This window comes from Canis lupus, chromosome 33 (assembly GCF_048164855.1).
Source record: "Canis lupus baileyi chromosome 33, mCanLup2.hap1, whole genome shotgun sequence".
Classification (NCBI taxonomy): Eukaryota; Metazoa; Chordata; class Mammalia; order Carnivora; family Canidae; genus Canis; species Canis lupus.
This window is the reverse complement of record NC_132870.1, coordinates 34,959,127-34,965,501: the sequence shown is the minus strand read 5'-3', so window position 1 is coordinate 34,965,501 and position 6,375 is coordinate 34,959,127. Positions and strand designations below refer to the sequence as shown.

Here is a 6,375-nt window from a genome sequence, read left to right as displayed (position 1 = left end):
AGTTCAATTTCTCTTCAAATATAGCAGTGCTCAGACAATAAAATAGAGTTTGGTGAACATCTTAAGGGCAATCCTAGGGAGTAGGAGAGTATGTGTCTCAAACAAAGCATCCTTTATTGGGATGGAGGTTAACTCTTTGCCCACTCTCCATTTTCACTGTAGTATAGCCATCTACTGCAGAGAACTGGGGAGCTCTCTTTTCCAGATCCAGAACATACTCCACTCGTGATATCAAGTCAATTCAAAACACACTTTGCATTACCTGCTACTGAGATACTGTGCCACTGCATAAGTTATTTTCTCTAAGCGAAATTATCATATTTTATAAGGCTGAATTAAACAGCGTCTCATAGATTGAAACAGTTAAAATAGCTAGGAAAATCGCTTAGTTTTCATTCATGGGGCAACCTGAATTAAATGAAGAGCAACAATTTAAAAGTCATATATTTTAATGTAATTTCTAGTCTTTGCATCTTTCTACACAGTTTTATATGGCAGTGTAGTTTTTTGTAAGTTGAAATAAACTGAAAAGACCTAATTGTTTTGTCTGTTTTAATTTGTTAAGAGAAGGGATTTTTGAAAACATAATTCAACTTAATTCTTATGACATAAAGATAAAGGTTTGTGAATAACAGTGATGCCAATTTCAAAAGCCTTTGTTCATCAATCCAGACCTCAAGTTCATATACCTGCATAATACCTATCCCCAAATAACAAGAGCAAAATGAAACCTTGTGCTCTGAAAAAAACCCTGAATTACCCTAGAATTCACTTTAAACTATCATCATCCAGTCTGAATTACTGTTTCCCACCACCTACTCTAAGGCTGAGATGGTTCACATATTGATCTTGGATGTATGTACACTGTTAATGATAGTGCTTAAATGTCATTGTGTGAATTAGCTAAGACTTATTAACAAGCATGTTTTCTGCCTATATGCAACAATTATATATGATACTATTAACAGTATCAATTAAGATAGATAAAGTAATAGCCTAATTGAATGCATGAGGAGTCTAATGGCTTTGCTTTTCCTGATAATGGATTGCACTCTATCCTCATGTACAATAAGCCAGACATAGGATCAATAGAATTTTATACTTAGAAAAACTACTAGCCTGAAGGATACCAATACCTAATTTAGGGCTCATTATACAAGTTTTTCTTTCACTAATGAAAAAATGCATAAAATTAAACAGTCATATCTGGAAATCAAAGTTTATGTCATTTCAGCCTAAAACACCAGGACATTCATTATTATTTTTTATTTCTATAAATGAGCAATTAATCTTATAGCTATAATACTCAGTTCAAAAAATTGTCTTTTTTTGTGTTTTGCTATTTATGACATTTTTGCATTATACAGAATGAACTTCGGCATGGGCAAGTCAGTATACCAACATTCCAATTGCATAACTCAATAAATCATGATAAAATTTGAGGAAAAATGTGAAGTTATTGTAACTTGCTTGAGCACTCCCTGAGTAAACTTATTTTGGTAGAGAAACTAATCTTTATTTTGCAGAGCTTTTGAGAATGATAGTGTCTCATATCAATCACTGCCTTGCATTTGAGTATAAAGCAGCCTTGGGAAGGCTTCAGGCTTCTAGGTATTTTCCAATATTCTTGATAGAAGCAATTCTGGGAAATCAGGAGGGATGACAAATGGAATTCAAGTAAGGTTTATGTCGGTAACCTACTCAGATGAAGCTAGAGTATTTTTTAATCAACTGTAGAGTGAATGAGCTTTGTCACAATCAAAGCTTTAACTAAAGCTTTATAAACTCATAAGCCTTACTTCTTATGCTTCCTTCATCATCTAAATCAACAGAAGATACCAACCAGAATGGTAGCTATTTCATAGAAAAGAAAAATAATATACTTATTGTGAAAATATGTTATATTGCAGCAGTCATAGTCCACAAGTGCACAGAATAATGACATAGGAGTCTTCTGGTCTCCACAGTTGTGCGCTCATTTAGCAAACTATAATTTAAATTTAAATATTCATATTATGGTGGAATGTGGGGTAATAGGCCTAGTCAAACACAGGAGTAAAAATTGGTACATACTATCTGAACAGCAATTTGGTATGTACAGGTAAAATGTATGTAACTATTAACTAAGTAACTCAATGCTTTACTTTATGTGAATATTCACTACCCATGGGATTATGGGCTAGTATTTTTATTTTTAAAAAAGATATCTATCATCTATCTATCACCTATCTATCATCTATCATCTATCTACATTTTTCTTTCTTTCTTTCTTTCTTTCTTTCTTTCTTTCTTTCTTTCTTTCTTCCTTCTTTCCTTCCTTCCTTCCTTCCTTCCTTCCTTTCTTTTTCTTTCTTTCTTTCTTTCTTTCTTTCTTTCTTTCTTTCTTTCTTTCTTTCTTTCTTTCCTTTCTTTCTTTCTTTTCTTTCTTTCTTTCTTTCTTTCTTTCTTTCTTTCTTTCTTTCTTTCTTTCTTCTTTCTTTCTTTCTTTCTTTTCTTTTTCTTTCTATTTTAGAGACAGTGAGAGAGAGCACAAGCAGGGAGCAGGGAGAGGGAGAAAGAGATTCCCCACTGAGCAAGGAGCCTGTTGGCGGGGCTTCATTCCCGGATCCTGAGACCCTGACCTGATCCAAAGGCAAATGCTTAACTGACTGAACAATCTTGGTGCCCTTAGGCTAGTAATTTAATAAACACATATTCTTTTTTTTAATTTAAAGATTTTATTTATTTATTCATGAGATACACAGAAAGAGAGAGAGAGAAGAACAGACACAGGCAGAGGGAGAAGCAGGCTCCAAGCAGGGAGCCCAACATGGGACTCGATTCCGGGTCTCCAGGATCACACCCTGGGCTGAAGGCGGCGCTAAACCGCTGAGCCACCTGTGCTGTCCAATAAACACATATTCTTAATAAGAAAAAATAAACACATTCTTAAAAAGAAAAAATAACTAGTGTATATGTGCGTAATTATTCATAAGGTAGTTTAATTATCCATTTTTTTAAAAACATTTGGAATTTTATTAAAAAAACAACAACAACAACATCACAACCATGAACATTGTTATAGTTAGAGGTCCTCTTGGTTCTCCACAATGATACTGAGCATGCACACAAGGGGTTCCCATTGTTTAGACTTTAGCTAAACGACCATCTTTAAAAGAAGGGGAAAAAACTTGGCACACTACCATTTAACTTGTTTTAATGTTTCTTCACAAATGGTGAAAAATAGTAAAGTACAGACAAGGAATAATCATAATGTTGTGGCCAACATTATAAATATGGAATTATAAATTTATAACATTTTCTGGTTTAAAAAATAAATCTGGTAGTCAATGCAGCTCTGCGGGGTCTCTGCGTCTAGTAGAGCCGGTCTCTGCGCTCCTGACGGTGCTCGCCTTTATCCATTTTTCCAGGTCCTCCACGCCCGCCTCTTCTTCCTCCCATCTGTTCCATCAAAGTTCCAGGGGGCCCACCAGGCCTGCCTCGTCTTCCTCCGCCAAAGCCACGTCGGTCCATGACCTGGCCACCACAGAAGCCCCCTCTGTCTCCACCGCGGCCACCTCTGAACATCCCGCCAGGACCACCGCGGTCCATGAGGCCACCTCTTCCTCCCCGCAGGCCACCAGGGCCGCCTCTGCCACGGTCACCGCCCGGGGGCGGGAAGGGTGGTGGAAGAAGCCTTCAGGCTTCGGGGCCTTACCCTGGTTGCATTCTGTTCTCCAGGCGAAGTTCTGGTTTCCACACCCCGGATTGGAGCACTGCCAGTCCCCAGCTCGGTGCTGAACGTTTCCTCCTCTGGATGGGTTCCCTCGGGAACCCCGGGGTCCTCTTGGGAGAAAGCTACCTCTGTCTCCTCCACGGCCTCCCATGCGACCCATGGGGTCCCCAGGACCTCCTGGACCGCCTGGACCTCCACGGAGTGGTGGTGGCATCCCTCTGCCCTCACCATACCAATTGCACTGTTGTCAGAGTCTTCATCTGGATCTACAGGTGGACCTAGATCAAGATCTGGTCCTTCATCCATGGGTCCACCAGGCTTATGGAAGCCACCTTGCTCTCCAGCGCCCATTCCACCACGTCCTCCTCCCCACCCACCTCTGCTCATGCCTCCACGATCAAATCCCCCTCTTCCCCTGCCCCGGTTATCAGGGCCACTCATGCTCTGGTTCTCTCCTGGTCTGGAAAATCCTCCAGAATCCTGCCCATAAACACCCATGCTACTGGGGTGGTCCTGTCGGAATGAACTCTGCTGCTTGTAGCTGCTGATCTGTTGGCTATATTGACTTGGAGCCTGGCTGTAGGATCCAGTTTTGGGGGGGGATAACTAGTGGGCGGCTGCTGCCCATAGCTGCTTTGTTGACCATAGCTACTCTGCTGTCCATAGCTGCTCGGCTGCCCATAGGTGTTCTGCTGAGAGTAACTGCTCTGATCATAACTAGTCAGCTGTGTAGAGGAGTAGCTGGTAGGAGGATAAGATGGTGGTGCTGTGACTGGCTGCATGGAGTAGCTCCCAGGTACCTGGAGATAACTGTAGTTACTCTGTCTATATCCTAGGCTGGACTGGTTGTAACCCCTGTGCTAGATTGAGGTTGACTAGTCTCAGCGGGTTTGTTACCATCCTGTGGTCTTGCAGGTGCGGTGGCTGCTGGCTGCTGCCCATAGGCTGGGTAAGCAAACTGAGTGCCATATGCAGACTGAGCTGCATAGGAGGCCTGGGTCGTAGTGACCATAGCAGTGGTGGTATCATAAGCACCAGTGCTGTACCCCTGGACAGGCTGACTGTATGCCTGGGGAGCACTTGGAGTAGTATAACCAGCGGGAGGCTGTCCATAAGAAGTTGCATAAGCGGTCTGCCCATAGGTCGCAGTGGTCTGAGCCTGGGTATAGCTGACATCAGTGGGCTGTCCATAGGTTCCATAACTCTGCTGCCCATAAGCCTGGGTGGTCTGTGCATATCCTTGAGTTGGTTGGGCGGTGTATGTACTGTAGCCCTGCCGGGCTGCAGCTTGGCTGTAGGTACTGTAATCCCTGAATGCCATTTTCTCTCCTTCCCTCTCGTTCCTAATTATCCATTTTCACACAAACTTAAAAAATTATTTTTTTCATCTAGTTATTACATTTTTGGTGGCATAGTTATCTTTAATTACCTAAAAAATCTTTGTCAACATGATTCTTCCCTGGGTTAGAGAATTTTAATTCGGAGATATTTGACCACTCTAAATTTTTTTTAAAAAACAGAAAATATATCCTTGCATATCAAAAATACTGTAATAACTATGATTATTTTGTTAAGTAATTTTTAATAAATCAAAACTTACAACATTAAGTTATATTAGTCATGTTCTTTTCATTAATGGTATCTCTTAGCCCTATATCATGTTTATTGAGGTTTTTATGGCACATGCAGCAAGCAGCCTAGAAGACTGTCTTTAATGGATGGATGACTAACATTTCTGAATCAAATCGATCAAGCAGGGTAAATTACAGGCCATATTTCACACAATTAACTCTTCGTAGAACTTGAAAGTCATCTCTATCACCCTAATGTGGAAGAAATGGTAATAATGTTTAGAATATAGTTTTTGTTTCTTGGCCTTTCATCTTTTATCACATATAGAGCTTTACCTGGCCATTGAGATTATCTGTCCTAATATTTCCAAATATAGTGAAGTCATTTTCTGAACTAGAATACATATTTGGAAGACTCTATTAACTAAGTCGACCTATTTGCTTTAAATTGTCACATTGGTAGGATAAAGCTTGAGTAATTTAATAGAAATTTTAAATAACAAATTTAATAGACACTTAATCTTGATAGAAAAAGAAGTCTCCTTATAAGAAAATATTTTATTGCAGAAGTCACAAGGACACAGGACAACACACAGTAGTGATAGAGGAGCAATTAAGATCCCCAATTATAGCACTTAAGCACACAGCACATAAATATAAAATGTTATTTTTACATATGATGTAGGAAAATTTTAGTATATGGCAAACAGTAAATAAAAATTACTAACTGTTCTACAATGCTAAAGGGTTCATGGGACTCCAGAAAGGTGAAGTAAAAACCTCAAAAAAATCCTTTCATGAATAAAAGCAATGAAAATTACAGCAAAAACTGTCAAAATCAACTTTTTCAGGACTTTGAAAATTAAAGATCTGTAACAATCTGAGGAATGTTTATTTAAGAAAAACAGTTTAATCTCAGTAAAAACCATAATTTTTGTTATTTTAATCTTCTCTAATTCTATATTTCTCTTACCAGCTCTGTGGTACCATTAAAAACCAAGACTTCCCAATTAGAGTAGCATTGAAATTTCGCTGTCAGGCAGCCCCTGAAGTGGGAAAACCAGTTTAGAACTCCACAAAAGTCTCTTT

The 6,375-nt window shown here is 39.3% G+C and overlaps 1 pseudogene; it reads right to left on the bottom strand.

Annotated features, from left to right (window-relative positions):
- Positions 1-3,079: 3,079 nt before the first annotated feature.
- LOC140623432 (RNA-binding protein EWS pseudogene) lies at positions 3,080-5,052 on the bottom strand (annotated as a pseudogene).
- Positions 5,053-6,375: the final 1,323 nt, after the last annotated feature.